The 18,709-nt window shown below is 42.3% G+C and overlaps 1 protein-coding gene across 5 annotated transcripts in view; it reads right to left on the reverse strand.

The window, feature by feature from the left end:
• Positions 1-18,709, reverse strand: part of ST3GAL6 (ST3 beta-galactoside alpha-2,3-sialyltransferase 6) — a 48,811-nt gene that overhangs the window by 28,431 nt on the left and 1,671 nt on the right. The gene's annotated exons all lie outside the window — the stretch shown is intronic.

An 18,709-nucleotide genomic window follows, 5' to 3' on the forward strand; every position in this document is an offset into this window, starting at 1 on the left:
CTCACTCTAGGTTCTCTCTGAAGACACAGGAGGAAGATGGGCTCTTCCAGAAGCGCATCAGAGTAGGAGCTCCTTTCTGTCCACTGGCAGCCCAAAGAAACCAGCCTCTTGGGTCAGAAGTTGGCCTTTACAGGTACCTGCACTTCTCTTTCTTGCGCCACCCACTATCAGTTTCCATAATCACACAGTTAAACAAGCATTGGCACTTTGCAGGAGGCAGACAGGCTGATGCTGATGAAGCAGAAATGGGTATGAGCTGCCACAAGTTGCTACTGGCTTTTTTAGGATCACTGAATATTCTCAAAGTCAGGTTTTGGACATTTAAAGCTACACTGAAGCTGTCTGCTTATGCCCTCGCATCCTGCACAGTCCCCAGCTCCTGACACAGGCCAGACTTCATTGCTCAAGTGACAGAAAAATGCTATTTTCACACATCACAAAGCGACGAAGAGAAGTTAGGACCCAATCTGTGGAGCTTACTAAGTTATGGAGAAATAGCAGAGAAAGTGTTCTTTTTTCAAATAGAGTTTTCACCTCATTGCACAGTCTAGTAAAAGAAAACCAGAGAAATATCAGAAACTCATGTATCTGGCAAGACACGCTGGGGGAAAAGCAAGTTCTGCATTGCTCACGTCCAACACACCGAGCTGCCCTTTCAGTAGCTATGAATGAACTGTCGTTGCTTAATCTTGTGAAAGTTCAAAATAGCCATTCTGGCCACAAGTTACCGTGGAAATTTACTCAAGAGCTATATCCTTCTATTATTTTCACTTCTCCCCCTATCATGGTAAGCAGGTTCAATGCACACAATGCATAAACACCTACTTGCATATCTATATTTTAAAGTGAAGGTAACAAACAGCTGTCCAGCAAAAACAAGCCACATCCAAACATACTGCTGCATTTTCCAAGAGCAGAGCCTTTGGCTTTATGGGTTTTTTTTCTTTTTTTTAATTTTCTTTTTTTAAATTCCATGTTGCTTTTTAGAATGTTTAGAGTTGCTATTATTTTAAACCTGTGTTAAACAGCCCTAAGGCAATAAAACTCAAGGTAGATATAATCCAAGTGATTTACAGCAATACGCTTTATGCTAGTAACATCTTAACATCATACCTTGTATTAATGGCCAAGAAACTACCAGAGAGAGCTAACTACTAGAGAGAGCTACATTTTATTATTAGAAATTAAGAAGTAAACTACTGCCACTCACATAAGCTTCACCACTGAAGAAATACCTAACAGTGAACTATTTGTTACAATGACTTGAGTGCAACAACCCACCACTTCCTTATTCCCCCCCCCCCCCATATCCTTCACAGGAGTTTAATTGTAGCAACAGAGATGGGGTTTTACAACAGCATCTACTAGTAACAAAGCCATGCAATGAACAAGCTATAATCTATCAACCTCAAGTATATCCTCCAGGCTGTCCTGCTCTGTTTTGGAGGAAATACTCATAGGCTGCAGCTGTTGCAGTTTCAACCTTTCATCCCTCGTTGGGAAGTAACACTGCCTCCCTTACAGCTCCAACTCCCTTCACTCTTCTTGAAGAGTCACTGCAAATTTTTTTTGACAGTCACTCTCAACTTCTACAGCAAACCCTCAGTTTTTGCAATAATTTTGTAAGAGTCCCTAAAACTGCAAGAACATTACAAGAAAACTCACCCACTGGGTTTAGTCAAGTGTCATTAACAGCAATTGGCTCATCATCTTGAGTGCCATCATGTGGCATGTACAGGACAAGCAGGTGATCAGGCCCAGTCAGCATGGGTTTATGAAAGGCAGGTCCTGCTTGACTAACCTGATCTTCTCCTATGACAAGGTGACCCGCTTACTGGATGAGGGAAAGGCTGTGGATGTTGTCTACCTGGACTTTAATAAAGCCTTTCACACAGTTTCCCACAGCATTGTCCTGGAGAAACTGGCTGCTCATGGCTTGGATGGGCGTACTCTTCACTGGGTAAAAAACTGGCTGGATGGCCAAGCCCAAAGAGTGGTGGCGAATGGAGTTAAATCCAGTTGGTAGCTGGTCACAAGTGGCATTCTCCAGGGCTCAGTACTGGGGCCCGTTCTGTTTAATATCTTTATCAATGATCTGGACGAGAGGATTGAGTGCACCCTCAGTAAGTTTGCAGATGACACCAAGTTGGGCGGAGTGTTGATCTGCTTGAGGGTAGGAAGGCTCTACAGAGGGATCTGGACAGGCTGGATCAATGGGCCGAGGCCAATTGTATGAGGTTCAACAAGGCTAAGTGCCAGGTCCTGCACTTGGGTCACAACAACCCCATGCAATGCTACAGGCTTGGGGAAGAGCAGCTGGAAAGCTGCCTGGCAGAACAGGACCTGGGGATGTTGGTCGACAGCCAGCTGAGTACGAGCCAGCAGTGTGCCCAGGTGGCCAAGAAGGCCAGTAACATCCTGGCTTGTATCAGAAATAGTGTGGCCAGCAGGACTAGGGAAGTGATCGTCCCCCTGTACTCAGCACTGGTGAGGCCACGCCTCAAACACTGTGTTCAGTTTTGGGCCCCTCACTACAAGAAAGACACTGAGGTGCTGGAGCATGTCCAAAGAAGGGCAATGAAGCTGGTGAAGGGTCTAGAGCACAAGTCCTATGAGGAGTGGCTGAGGGAACTGGGGTTGTTTAGCCTGGAGAAAAGGAGGCTCACGGGAGACCTTAGCGCTCTCTACCTGAAAGGAGGTTGTAGCAAGGTGGGTGTCAGTCTCTTCTCCCAATTAACAAGCAATAGAACAAGGGGAAATGGCATCCAGTTGCACCAGGAGAGGTTTAGACTGGAAATTGGTGAAGAAATTCTTCACCAAAAGGGTTGTCAAGCATTGGAACAGGCTGCCCAGGGAAGAGGTTGAGTCACCATCCCTGGAGGTATTTAAAAGACGTGTAGATGTGGCGCTTAGGGACATGGTTTAGTGGTGGACTTGGCAGTGCCAGATTAACGGTTGGACTTGATGATCATAAATGTCTTTTCCAACCTAAATGATTCTATGATTTACTTGAAAAAGATACTGCACTCTTTGGGTTTTTTCCTTTCATTGCCAGTATTTTTACCCCCTCCTGCTTTGCAAAAGTTTGCTAAAATATCCCACTAAAGTGGAAATCAACTGTTTACTTTTTACTCCCTAATTCAATCAATGCAAACTTCAGTTAAACAACAGAACATAATGAACCAGCTCTTCAAATAAAGTTGCTAAATTAACAACGGATTAAATTGTTGATTTTGCTGACTTCAATGTAAAAAGAGAACCTTGCTGAAGAGTCAGACCAAGCTACAAAACAGAGAAAAGACAAGGCAAAGCTGCCCATAAAGGGTCTTTTAAAAACAAAAATATTATTCATAACAGTATTATTCACAGAGAAAAAAAATTGTTCTGTTTGTAAAGTATTTACAAAGATACTCGTACAGCCTGCAAAAAAATCATTAAAATGAGAATATAAATCAACATTGTTCTTCAAACAGGATCATAAGGAATCTGTAACAACTTCAGTATCTTATGTAGGACATTCAGCCTGGCACACACATGAGAATGTAGCATCATTAAGGGTGTATCTAACTCAGCTCTTAGGAACATTAAATGGTCTTTAATTATACAAGTGTCTTCTCACCATCCCATCCCCCCAGTGCCTGGCTTCATTCAGTGCTTTGAAGATAAAGTTCTGTAGTCAAGAAAGATGGTCTTTTAGCAAAGACTTTCTTAACCTGGTTCAGTAAACAGAACCATTGCCTTGTTTACGGAAGAAATTAATCTGGGTGCATTTTTAATGGTAACAGCATTTTTCAGCTCTCCCTTCCTATTTTAAAATAGCTGAGTGTTACAGAAAGTTAATCAAAGGAAAACAAACTCCTACGATGCAAACATTGCACCAGAAAATTCCCATAGTCAGAGATGCAAGAAAATAGGCAATTGAGAAGACACAGTTCAGATGTAAAGTGACAGTTCCGTTCCAGCATATTTATCACAATACAAGACCTGGCATCTTGATTTAAGCCCATCAACCTGACTGACAGAGGTCACAGTGTCCTTATGTCCAGGTCAGTCAGGGTTAAGCAAAACAAGGAGGACAAAACTGGAACTCAACTATTCAATTCCCTCCTCTTTCTAAAAAGCCTACAGTGATCCACACAATGAAAGGGGCGAGGAACCCAGCATGCCAACACTCAACGTTCATGGAAGCAAGCAACGGGATGCATAAGTGTTGTAAAAAGATTGATGGGCATTTTTTAATAGGAATCTAAGCTAACTTTCGCTGTTCAGCTTCCCACCCCTGCCAAGGCAGAGCTACAATTACAGAATTAGACAAGACAGACTCTGTTACAGTATTAAGAAGTCTCAGAGATCAGCCTACATCTCCTGTGGACAGATGGGTCCACCCCAGCTCCCACCGACCCACCACAGAGACACATTTGGGCATATGACAAATCAGCTATATGAGCCCAGAGGCTAATTTTTTCTTCCCTTGGTAGAAGTGGGGAACCAATGTCCCTGTCAGAGCTGCATCTTTACTTATAATTAGTCTTTATTCTGCTTCTTCAGTAAGTGTGGTATCTGATATGAGCCACTGTCTCAGAGCCTCTCTTTATCTTTCAACTTACATATGCAGTTGATGCAGCCATGCCACAGAATAAAATAATCACACAGGAAACTACAGCTGTTAGACTGGGCAGTCACCTGACCACATTACGATCACCTGTCTTTGTAACGCTTGTAAGCCTTCCTTTTGCTTTCTTGCTTAAAATTAGGTTGTTAATAATGCAATGCAGGAGGCTTTTCTGTCTATCCTACTTATTTTGTAAAGCACCTTTGACTATCACTGAAGTAAATAGTTAATAAATATTCAACTAAAAAGTGGTTTCTACTAAATTAAATACTACTCATCTTAAAACAATCTTGGCTCCATACCTAGTCTTCTGACAGTTTAACTTCTTGCTGCTGCTGCAATTAACAGACAGCATGAAAATTTCAGCGCATTCAGACCTCAAATTCCTAGCCCTTTTAGTTGTGGGGGAAGCAAGGAAGTAAACTTGAAAATGTGCTTTGAGTGGACCTTGAAATTTAAAGGGACAGCAGAAAAAGCACATAAAAACCTACTAAAAAGTTTAAAAAGAAACATCAGGATTTTTAAGATGCAGTCAGTATTTTGTGGGCTTGCTTGTGATCACCAGTCCTGCAGCACTGCTTCCTTTTGGTCAGGATGTAGTGCATGCCCGGTGGAACCACTACACAGCAAAAGGACAACCAAGGAGGGAGTTTTCTCATGTCGTCATTTGTCTCAAGTTAAGCTGCCAAAATGTGAGCACATTATGGCACATAGCTATATATTTCTTCTGCCAAATCTATACACTATTCATCATAAACTCTTCCAGTTCTTGCTCTAAGTACATGCATAGTTCATTAATTCTCTCCCTCTTCAGGAAGGAAACGCTGTAGTGGACAATACAATAGCACTGCAGCAAAGTCTTAAAGGTACTGAAGTGGCTCAGTCAGTCTAGTGCTTTCCCTCACGCACTCCTTAAATTTTTTCATCATTTCCAATGCTCCTTTCAATTTTAGTTTATTAAGAAACAGAAGTCCTCAGAAATATTAAGTTTAAATGAGGAAGATAGATATACTGGATTATCCTAGCAAAGTGACCCTGAATTAAAACTACATTTCTAACTCTCCGACAACAGTGACTTGGTTTTGAAGTGGTAAGTTTAACAGCATCTTAATTGGAAAAGATTCTTGCTAACCTGCCCCGCCCCACACAAAACCAAAGCAGTTATTCCTGTTCCTGAAGGCCTGCACAAACCATGACACCAAAAAATTAAGGTTTTACTGTGTCAAAATGTCATTGGGGACTTCCACCATCACACCACATGTACAACCTTTACCAGCAGTTAACAATTTTTCCTGCACTGGAAGATAAGACGTTTTCAGGCTCTTTCTGCGCTATTCTCTTTCAACAACGAGGGGATAAGCAGTAGAGGAAGAATTTGCTGACTATGAAAACTGGAGCCTTCTTCCCCTCCAAGAGCATACTGAACTAGCCATTTACTTCCACAGCATCCTGGTAACTGAAAAAAGACAGTCTTCCTCTGGAGACAGCTTCTCTTTATTAAGGAAGGTTTCCAACGTTTCCCCTAACATTTCCCCTTTCTCCAACTACTGCAGAAGACCTGAAAAGAAACAGCAAGATAATCTTTTCTCCAAGTACTCAACAGCAAGCAATGCTGTCCAGTAGATTAGTATCACAGTACTATTGATGTTCAGTAGATGCAGTCAAGCCTTGTTCTTTATCAGCTACTACAACCAGAAATGTAGCCTGTGCTGACACTAATCTACTAGGGAGAGATGTAGACTAGAGCTGTGTCCACCTTTGACCTTTTGCGCGGCTGCACACTAATTCAGGACAGGCTGCAAGACTTAATAGATTGGGTTTAGGGCCTAAGGTGCTTGCCTCCCTCCCTTTTATCATCCTGCTAATGGTGAAACCTATTCTGTACCACAAGAGACAGCAATACATTTATCATTTTGTGGACGAGTCATGATTATTTTATGCCATTTCTGTCTTTCAAGTACAGACACCAGTATTTTGCTCCTTACCAGAACATGCCTGCCAGCTGGGTCAAGCAAGGAGGAAAAGCAATTTAATCAGTATTTTTCATTGACAATCGCCATTTCAGTTTGCTTCTGTACAAAATCTTCTAGATCTCTGCATCACTCTCCCTCTTGTGTGACTCTCCAGTCCTACTTACAAGCTCAGAAACTCTTCCCACGCAGGCATATCCTTCAGCTAAAAGGTATTGATAAAGAATCCGAGTCCAGTCAAATCTATTGTATTTTCACCTGCTGCAATCCAAATTTACCTAGACAGGACGGTTGGTGGAAGAGGGAGGTTAGCGCCCTTCCAGAAGGCTGCAGGCACGCCCAGAAATGAGCACAGTTTATCTCTGTGTCGTGGGCACAACAGGCAACACAGCACCAACACCCCTCCAAACCTTCATCTCCAGCCCTGCGCTCTCACCTCATTCCCATTACCACCTTTAAATGCAAGAAATCGGGTATGGTGGCTTGTTCTAGCCAAACCTAAGCCCTTCAACATTTCAGGCGAGATCTGAAAAACACGAGTTTGTAGCCTTCCAGGAAGACATGCCACCAATAGGGAGAGCCTGGCAAAAGCTGCAAACGGCCTGCAGGTCCTGACTTACTCTTACAGTCTTATCACCACGCTCAGACTCTCTTGTTCTTACCTCCTTTTTACCTAGTGCAGTACCATCTGTTCAGTGGTGTAACTCCTTTTTCACTCCTCTTCCCTCCCTCTGCCTGAGCACTCAAGAGCTTTCACATGTGCCCCACAGTGGGGGCAGGAACAGAAAAAATGAAAAGGCCAGAGAAAAAAAAGAGAGGTTGCATGCACTCATCAGACTGTTTCCTGGATAGCAGGAAGACACATGTACAAGCTTAGGTCAAGTTACTACAAGCTTTTTAAAGTTTACTGAAACAGTCCCCCTTTTGGCTGCAAAACCTGCTGTGATCCTGTTCTCAGAGATACTGCAATCAATGATGTGCGTTGTTTCACAGAGATATCAGTTTTGGGCCTACCAACACAAAATTTAATGTCACTTATATTGACACCAAATACTAGCTCCATGGATGAAAAACAGGAGTACAAAGCATCAGCCAGTGCATCCTGCCAGAAAACCCTGGTGAGCAAAACACAGTGGAGCACAGGCATTAGCTATCACTGAAATGGCCCTCAAATAGGAGCAGTATTTGGTGCAACTGTCGGATGTAAGTTAATTAGCCCTGATGAGAGGCAGAACAGGTTACCTCCAGCTTGGGGCTATCACAGGGTTGCTATGCCACCCTTGAGATCCAAGCTAATATTTTGGCTCAGATTATCACAGTGCAACGTGGATCCCTGGCACCAGCTCAAGGCGACAGCATGCTCCGTTGCATGGTGTAGACACACAATTAAAACTGCAAGCGTAAAAAAAGATAGCTGGTTTGATATTTCTCAGCTGGTGAATGTTGTTTTTAATTATTTTTCCCCTCCAAGACAGGAAACAGTATTTCCTGATGTTCCAGAATGGCTTGGGGCTCATTCCAACAATGGACACACTTTTTGTAGCACAGTTAAACACTCCTAATTTGAGTTTGAACATCAGCCCTGGGTAGATCCAAATCCAACTTGTGGCTTTGAGGGGAAGAGGAACAATAATAACTACTGGATTCTCATCTAACTGGTGCTTTCTAAGTATCACAGATTTCCAGAAACCTTGCCTATAATTATGATCAAGAATAAGATCAAATCCACAGCCTCAGCTTCTTGCCTGCTTTTGTGCCTTGAGATGAGGACTAGAAGGAAGTGGCCAATTTATGCAAAGGTGCGCAGAAGCTGGGAACAGACATTGCCATATGCTTTCCCTGCCCTGTTCCTCCACAGGCCTCCTCCCAACACACCTCACTTCTTTTTTTTTCCCCTTCCTTTCTGCCTCCAGCAGCCACAGAGATGCAGTGCAGTACAAAAACAACTACTTTGGGTTTGGTCAAAAGCTAACCCATGCATGCAAAGTCCAAAGCAGGTATGAGCTGAGCACAGATAGCTCTGCTTCCTGAACTCTCAAAGCTTTAATCAAAGCAAACACCACAAATCCAGCTCTAACTACACCTTAAAAAAAAAAAAAAAAATTAAAAAAAAATCACAAATTCAGTAACACAGCCTTAGCTGAAAGATTTCTTCCAGCCCTGTTGTACTCTCCCAGATTAACCTTTAAAGCTTTAGCCAGCCTAAGCTAGGCTTCTATTTATATATTACACATCATAGGTGTCAGTATAATACTTGATAGAACAAAATACACAGAGAACGGGTGCTATAAATCCACGCAGCTCCTCCTGCATACTGCGGTGACAACGCTGTTCCTTCTCAGCATATGTTTCCCCTCTTCCTTCAGCTCTTCATCCAGAAAGACTGGAATATAAACAAGCCACACAACATGTTCTGGGGGTCAGAGTTCAAGTAATTTTCTCCTCATACCTTGACTTGCATAACTGAAAAGGTTTCTGTCAACTTGAGCTGCTCTTCCTGAAGGAATAGAGCATCATGGGTTTGAGTTGTTTTGCTTCTTCACCTCCTTTTAAACAACAAAGATGACAGACATACTACACAATGCTTAAGAAAACAGAAACTTACTAATAGAAAGATAGACATCCCACTACAACATCAGTTAGTCATTCACACCCACTGTTCTTTGTCCATGAGTGCCTGTAGCGTCACGAAAAAATCCTTCTTAGAGAGAAAAAATGAAAAAAAGTGGAAGGAGAAAAGGCTGGAAATAGCCAAATTAGGTTTCAAAACAGTTCAGTTACTGGTGAGCTGATATGGCTTGTTTTTTTCCCCCAGAAACCATGATCAATCTAAATAAATAAAGGTCCAACCAGATAATTTTATCTGTATTATACATGCACATTCACCACAGCATTAAGTTCATCTTAAAACAAGGCACACTTTGTCTTCTAATAATGCCTAGGATATCTAAAACATGCAGCTCTGGCTGATTTGGAGCTAGTGATTTAACGTCAGCTCTCACAAAAATGGCTTGGAATTACGAAACTAAACCTACCCGTCAGCTTGGGGAAAATAAAGAATAATCTCAACCCTAGGCTAAAATAAATCACAAAAAAAACCCCAAACCAACAAACCACCACACACTCACAAGCAAAATTAGGGCTCTCAAGGGTGGAGGGAATAATGTTTGGGGTTTTGTTGTTGTTTTTTTTTTTTTTAAAAAAACCAAACAAAAAACCTGAGAGGGCTAATTTACTTGCTTCACTACCAGCACCTGGAGAACGAAATGCTCCCCATCTACATCAAGTCCCAAGTAAACCAGAATAATTTCTCACGTAGTCATAACAGTATAAACCCTGATCTGTACTGGTGTCAGAATCTATCCCCAAAGAGACACAGGTGCTTTTTGTATGAGTAGTTTTCACAGTAGCATTTGCAAGCCCCAGTCACGATTAAGTCCAAATATGCATGGACTGCCATCATCTGATGCCACAGCTCTTTTTACCGGAATTTTTAGTCCCCATATTTTGAAAAGCAACAAGTTACGTTATGCAGGTTTGTGAGGATTAAGAGGCCCAGCAAATAGGTGTGAACGTGCTCCTACCAGCATACAAAACTGAACAGTTTAATTTTCATTTAAATAACATGCAAAGTACATCTGTAGTCAGAGCGCCAAACATATTATGTTCACTGATTTTTGCTGTGTTGCTCCCTATTCTTGCCTCAACTGCTAAAAAACAAAAACAAAAACCAAACCACCAACAAAACCCAAAACCCCCAGCTGTTCAAGATGGATTTACCCCAACAGCAGATTCTGCAAGTCAATCTGCTGCGATGCATATGTGCCAATGGACAGCGCTGGGATTCTCAGGAATGCAGCAAAACAAGTCAGTGAAAAGTGTAAAGCTAAATTAATTCAGAGAGGGAGGAAAACGGAGATAAGTGGTAGCACTTAACCCCACACTACTACTAAGTCTCGAAAGTTTCCCAGGGCAGCAATCCTGCCAGCTCAGGAGGAAGCTGCAGGACACCAACAGTTTGAGCAGCTTCTCTGATAACGTTAACGCCTTACATTTCCAGTGCTCTCAATTCGGCATTGCAATTAATACATTCATGTTGCCTTTGGATCTTGAAAATTAATCAGAATACACATGTTAACTGCTAACTACCATAAGAAAGCTAAACCCAAACTGACAGTGCCAAACTGGAAAAGCTCAAATATCGTAAATATTAAGGCTATTTTCAAAAGCCTTCTTTTTATGTAGCTTTGTTTTCTTAGCACTAAAGCTCAAAAAAATATTATTTACAACAACAAAAAAACCAGAAGAAGAAAAGCTCTAATGAGCAACTTCATAACTATGAGAATGCTTTGTGGACGTAAAGTGTTTTTGAGCTAACAAAGAGCTGTTGTACAGGTTGCAGCAGAGCCTGTATCTGATCCCCTAAAGGCTTTTAGTGCTTTGTTCCATTTCTTAAATGTGAATCCAGGAAAAACTACTACATAAAATATCCAAACAGTACTTAACCTGAGGACTTTGAGAGCTATGAGATACATAGCATAGTTGAAAAATGTAGTCCTGAAGAACATCTAATGCAGCACGTAAAGTCCTAACTGACATCTCTTCTGAATGGGAAAGGTTGCCAGTAAGTCTACATGTGTTAAAAAAAAAAAAAAACAAACCAGAAGATTTATATGTAAGGTAATGAGCTTTCCAAGGGGAACAAAGATGTAGGTGTATCTGACTTCAACATTCAGAGTATCATTAATTGTGTGTTTCCTTTGACAAAGCTGAAATCAAATTCACAATAAAAACCCAGCACAAAGGAGCAGGCTAAAAGACATAAAATCAGAACTGGAATTCTTCACAGAGCAACTGTTAGTTGCTGTAAGGGAACTCAGCTCCTTATGGAAAAGTTTGCACAAGTTCATTTATGTATTTCTGTGTGTACAGAGCTATAAAATGACACTACAACAGCCCGTATTGCAGTGCTAACTTTTAGTGGGTATTCATCCTATAGTGGAGTTCATAGCCCTGAATTATGCACCTTAGTTTCCTTACCTATACATGAGGAAAGCTAATTATCTCTGATGGTAATCTTCAATTGCCATCTGTCTGGGAGGAAAGCTGCCTAAATTAGTCAGTAGGGAATGCTGGGAAAGCTTATATGCTTTTCTCAGTGTTACACAGACACACCTCCCATTTAGGGCTTTCAGACCTCAATCCTCGCTGAAGGTTAAAACCAACCCATTTCCTCCCCAAAACTCAAAATTGATGTATCGCTGTTTTGGGGGGTTTTTTGGTCTGTTTTTTTGAAAAGGACAGTCACCGCTAAAACTGAGGGGAGTCAAAGGTGCATTTCACCCCACCCACCCATCCTTTTTCACAGTCTCACAGCCCTCCTGCTGGGGTTGCCCTGTAGTGGCTAAAATGCCTACGAGCCCAGCTGAGAGCCAGGAGGCATGTGGGCAGCTGGGCAGCCTTCCTGCTGGGGGCAGACTGCAGGCACGCAGCCTGGTCCCTGCTGCAGCGATAGCTTCACACAGTACCTTCTGCTGCACATCATCAGCTCCCTCCATCAGTTTGATTTGTTACTTTCTAAGCCAAGTCTTGTTTGCTGTAGGTGAAACAGAGTGTCTATATTTGCTGTTCGATTCTCAGTTTCAACAGTTCTTAAATGCTACAGCAAAATGAACAGGAGTTTCTTCAGGACTGTAGTATTTTTAAACAGATTAGCTGTCCTCCCCTACCTGATCTTTGCTGAGCGTCGGATTTGCCCAGGGCTGTATGTGCGAGTATCTCGAAGATAAGAGTAATGGGTAAGCCCTGAGACAACACAGGGCTCACCTCCCCATGAGTCACAGCAGGGCGAGGGACTTCTTTTGTGGCACAGATCCGCTCTTCCATAACCAAACTGGCCCACGCTGCAGCGGGGATAAAACATGAAGTCTGATATTTGCTTCAGCTTAAAACTGGAAGTCCTCTAGAGCAAGATACACTGTAAGCGGGACCTGCTGTGTTGCCTATTGACCTCTTTTCCTTGCCACCTTGATCACATCAAATCCAGCTCAGCCTCCAGCACCACCATGTCCTATCAGATTGCTATTCATGCCACAGACGATGCAGAACTCCAGTAGAGCATGAAATGCAGTACACTAAAAGGCTTTTTGTTCTGTTATATGGCATGTGTTCTTAGCATGAAATGAGATTTATGCAATCATACCCTGTATGCATGCGTGCATGTCCTTTCTTTCCTTCCCTATAGAACTTTTGAACCCCTTTGGCTAATTTCAGTCAAATTTGACAGGAGATTAGGAACTTAATGTGTTTGAGATCTCCACAAGTTTTGCGAAAATAAACAGGCAGCTGGGTAGAACAAAGAAACCCTATGAACACATCTTTCATTAAAGATCGGAAAGTCTACATGCAGAAAGACACCAGAAACCTGGTTTCATTATATCTGCTTGTCACACAAATGTGTGGCAGAGATATTGTAAGAGCCTCTGGCCATTAAAAAAAAGTGCTAAAATTTTGAAAAGCCTTGCACAAACATATAAGTGTCCAAATTTCCCAAAACAGTTGCCTGAAGTTAAACAGTTTAAATATCCTTTTCAGTCTCTTAACAGATAGTGTTAGCTGACTTCAGTCACCCAGCTTCGAAAAAAGTCACTGACACCAGCCAGTATTTATTATAGGAAATACTCTGAAATCTGAAGAATGAGATGCATATTCTATTTCACTTCACCATTCTTTCCAAGAAGTTCTGAACAACATTCTCAGTTTAGAGCAGAAATCTTTAAACTAATACAAAGGTTTGAGGCTGAGCCATCTAAGAACTGATGTCCCAAGTTGAAAACAAATTATGGCGTGTCATTAGCACAGAAGAAAGAAGGAATGAAAACAGCTATTCCATTCAAATTGCTCCAATGAAAATCAAGTATTCGTTAATGAATGAATTGTCCTTAATACAATGAAAAATGTATTTCCTTAACATGTTTTGCAAGAAAAGGCAGTCAATCTTGAGAAACTGTACAAACTGTATTTACACTGACCAGTATTTTAACCATCTGGCTACTCAAAACCCAGTTTACACACCCAGCCTGTGCTCCACCGCACAAGGTCAGCAATACAGGCAGAAGAAACGCTCTGCGATGTCAGACCAACGTCCATCTAGCCCACTAGTCTGTCTCCAGCAGTGACAGAGGGAGATGCTATTTAGGGACAGCACATTGTGGACATTTTGTGGTCCATTCCCCTTGTCCACACATTCCCCTTGCAGCATCTACAACTGTTTAGTACAGGAGTTGGAGGGTAACATCCCTGCCTACTCCTTTTAGCATCCTTTTATGGACCTGCCAACGTCTACACTTGGGAATGAAGGCAGAAAAAAGGACAGGAAATCCACCAAAGGAGACTGAAGTGGTAGTGCTACATCAGAGCTGCTGAACCATGGGGCGCTTCACTACAGACAGTCCTGAGGCCCTCGACTTTTTAAGAATGGGGAATTACAACTGCCACGGGTGGTTATAAAACTGGGGGAGGAGGGGCAGGGAAGGATAGGCTTATACAGCCTTCCAGATTCTCAGCTGAGGCAAGTAAGAGTCACCCTGTCTCATTAAATATTGCAAAACATTTGGGCAAGCAGAGCTAGCTGTAGTTTTCCCTTAACTCTTTCCAGCAAAAACCAGGCTTCTCCCAGCTAACCGAATGAGAAGGCACTAACTTGTCTACACAAGGGGCACGATCAAGACTAGCTACCACATGCTAGCAAGCCTTGTACGCATTCACCAACATGAACAAATCCTAACTTGCTCTGGCGCTTCATCAAGTGGATTTAATATTATGGCTCCATTTAATCTTGTGCAAATGTTATGTTCAAACAAACCCTACAGGGTATCTCCCATCTACACCACTAACCCTCCTCCTGGTCTCAATCCCACACATTGACTTCAGACTACCTGAAGCACTGTGAAGATCAAGGTGATAACGTTTCCAGGGTGCTCAGATGTGACACTGGTGGAGGATGTAGACAGGCAGGTTCAAGAACTTCAAAAGAAACAGGAAATATCTATTTTTGACTGCCAAAAGATGAATAAGGTTGTGGTTTCATTCAGCAACAACAGCTCTTAAGCAGCAAGCACCTTCCTCTCTCGTCATTGCAGGGAGGAAAACCTGCAAGTTCCTTCCCCGCACTGTGCCTTGTGGTATGCTAGGGTGCTTGTATGCTCCTTTCCCTAAACAAATCATTTCCCCCACACAGGTCATCATGTAGCCAAAAAACTGTGTCAGCGCAACACACCTGCAAAAATTAGCTGCCCAGGAGGGAACTACATAAACCAATACTGGAAAAAAGAAAAAAGATAATGGCAAAAACACAACTTCAATTCCTTTCTTACCCTGGGAAAGGGTCTCCTCCTCCCCATCTCACATGCGATATCATTTGTATTTTATACACACACACATTTTGTATTGACTATTAAATGGCCATTACATACGCTTATTTCCTCTGCCTACCTCTGCTAAGGCTCCAGGTAAGCTGATGATGTGCCCCTCACACCGTTCTCATTTCACTGCTGGCCACAGGACTCCGAAAAATAGTAGTGAAAGAAAGCAGCAGCCAACTACTGCTGCGCTGCAGAAGTGTCACTCTGTAGATCCAGCCTAACAAAGAACTTTTCTGAGCTCTGCAGCAGCTGATCCTTATTTTAGTGTTTCTGACCTGTACTCGGAAGGGCTAGAAACTGTTCTTTTAAAAGAAGTGAGTTGAAGAGTCTGTGGAAATCTAAGACTGCTAGCCATGCACCTCACAAATAAAGTTTCCTACTGGATAGTGGCCCAAAAGAAAGCAATATTCCTGCTAGGGGAATGGAAACTTGCACTGTAAATCAACAGATTTTAAGAAGAGCTTCAATGATTAAGTCTGAACTTCATTTCATTCCTGTCTGCTCTTAAAACCAGTTCCTTGATTACTCTGTTCCTGCCCTCCTAACAGGAGGGAGGAGCAGCTTCGTGGCTACTGAAGTTTTCCAGCCTTCCCTTCCCAGCCAGGGCAAGTGGGGGCTATTCAAGTTTTTGCCTTGCTCCGCCTGGCTCCCCATGGATGCTGGAATGTAAAGAATAGCTCTAGCACAATGTACTCCAGCTTTACTGCCTCTGCTCCCAGCCCTGGCAACAGCAACACAGAACAGTTACACACAAACTTTGGGTATTATCTGGGGGACACACAAAATTTGCTCACTCTGTTGCAGTGCTGTAAAGGGTCTTCCTCTTGAGATATCAAAGCTTCACTTTTGCCTTCAAGGCCAAAGAATGACCGACTTTGAACACTGAAGAGCCACCCCACCTGAACAAAGTGAACTTTAAAAGGACATGATATTTTCAGATGATAGGTACAGAACATCGCAAGAAGTACTACTGCAAAGTATTTTACCACATTCTGTACCTGCATTTGTTCAATGCATTTTTGCATTGGTAGTGATACCGCATGCAAGCCACGTTCCCTATTTTTGCTTCATAGCACACACTAGCTAACGCTGCCCATCACTTTTGAGCTTTTCAACCTTTCTGTACAAATAGCAGCTACTGATATCAGTGATTAATACACTGAACTGCAAAGTGAGAGCAGATTAATTTCCACACACTACTGACAGGTGACTTCTAAAGGAAACAACAGCTTGCACATCACGACCTCAATACACATCAGGAAAAGCTGAGGTTTTAGGTTCTTCTGTAGGAGGATAAAAGAAAGATTGAAAGATTTAACACTTCAAGAAGTTCACACATCAAATAATAAAATAAATAAATAAAAGAAGTTTTAATTTCCCTTGAAGACTATAAATAGGTACAGAAGCAGCATACGTAACATAGCAAAAACAGAAGCAGAAGAAACTGGATTAATGGGGAATTTCAGGGCTTTTTTATTCTGCTACAAAGCTCTTGGTCTTTTGAGTAAATAGATGGTAGAAAATAGAGACTCTGAAAAAGAAAAAACCCTGCACACTCAGTTACCCCATAAATTAATTTCCCAATATTATTTACTAGCTTCCCTATAAGGCTAGAAAAATTGATGAACAAATTATTCAAATGAATGACAAATGAGTTGTCATAAGCTTGATAAATTAAAGTCCTCTTAAATGCACAGTGCACATTTCGACCAATTTAGCTAAAACAGTGTAAGCATCTGTAAGGAAAGATGTCTGTAAAAAGAGATATTCAAGGAACCTTGAGCCCGTCTCTAAAATGCACTGAACTAGGGAGCCACAGCAGAGTATCTCGCATCATACACACAGTAAAAACAACCTTTCATGCTTATAAGTAAAATAACCTTAACGTTAAGGTACAAAGACAAACAAACCAAGACCCTGTGCTACAGCTCAAGCCATATTGTGGAGGAAAAAAATGAGAGCCTTTCCTCTCAAGCCCCTTTGAGTCAATGGTGTGGACTGCCTCATGAAGACTCATGGTGGTCTTGCAAGTTACATCTTCAAATGATCCATCTGATTGCATCCTCTTCCAGGCCAAAATAATTGAACCAACTCCCAGCAGCATATGAAGCAACACTCAAGAAGCAGAAAACCACAAATCTGCCAAAGCAGGTTTATGAGAAATTTCCCAAGCCTGTCTTCGGAGGACGGATCAAACCTTTACTGAAAGGCACTAATCACGGTGTGCCCAGAAACTAACAATGAAAACAAGCCCGGGATAAAAGCGTTAATGGCACAAAGACACTATCATAAGAAAGACTATTCCCACTCCCTGCCGCCTTCTATCCAAAAATGATCACACAAGGAAGAAAGCAATCATCCAAAATCCTCTAAAACCATCTCTGCTTGTAAGCTTTCAAAGGTCTGAGGAAGCGGTGAAGGAGAAGCACCTCAAGCACTTGCCACTGCGAATCAGACCCATCGCCACGTCAGCTGCTGTATTTCCCTCCTCAGTGAGACAACTCCCCTGCGTAATTGCTAAAGCCATTATTTACCAGCGCACACAATACATATGAAAGTAACGTCTCGCCAATCACCTTGTCCCGCCAAAACACCGAACTCACCTATTTCCCCACTTCTGTACAACTTAGGACTCAGGCACTTGTGATCTTCCTGCCAGCTTTCAGGTTTTGCTGTCCTGCCTGCACACTCTGCAGCTGCTCCCATGGGCACTTCCCCAACAGGCAATTGCTTCCACAGAGAAACCTTCCTCCTGGTTTTGAACAGGGGGTATTTGGACACTGGGAGTCTCATGAGTCTCAGGGGATGATTCATAAATACTACAAGCAGGAGAGATCTCCTACAGCCAGGATGACCCTCAGGGAAACCATGGGACTTACTTACCCATCTTTAATACTGCTGCTTTAATAAACAGCTGTAAGCTTAAAGAGTAACTTAATTGACTCTGCTTCAGTTCAGCAGAGAGACAGTCATGCTAAAGAAGCAGGTACTGCATCAAGCTGTAAAGAAAGATCCATAGATTTATTTCATGTAGGTGGGAAGAAAAACAAGGATACAGCTGGTGCAATGTTACATATGGAAGGGAAGTTATTTTAGTTTCAGAAATACCACTTCTGTATAACATTTTTACACAGTGCAGCTGCAATAGAACTGCCAAGTTAAAACAAGTAATCTCATCCCATCGTAAAGTCTGTCATTTTGCAACCACATTGTAAGAATAGCTCAGCATAAAGTGGGTGAAGAAGAGAGAGACAAAAACTGAAGAAACCTGGACAGAAAGTTTCAGCTGTGTAACAGAAGTGCAACAGCCACAAATCCCAATAGATCAGCTGTTCATCTCACTGGAAATTTTAATATGAGAAAGGACAGCAGGACTGATCTCACAGCTTGCAATAACTAAAATAGAAACACCACCTCCACTGCCAAATAATAATCCAAAGACTTTAAGAAAAGCAGAGAACATAAAACTTCCAGGGTTTGTTTCTTCCCTAAACTACAAGTAAAGGATTTGCATAGCTTAAGGCAGAGTCTACCCACAGAGCCATTGTTCCTTCCCCTAGGCCTTCGGCATTTCCAAGGGGCAGTTCCTCCCTTTCGGTGGCCCCGCTAAAAGCAATCCTTTATCGGAACCTGCCTGACCGGCAGCCATGGCAACACGGTGGGATCACCAGACCCAAGCAGCTTAGCAGAAGCCACGAATCTCC

This window comes from Gymnogyps californianus, chromosome 1, assembly GCF_018139145.2.
Source record: "Gymnogyps californianus isolate 813 chromosome 1, ASM1813914v2, whole genome shotgun sequence".
NCBI classification, from domain to species: Eukaryota; Metazoa; Chordata; class Aves; order Accipitriformes; family Cathartidae; genus Gymnogyps; species Gymnogyps californianus.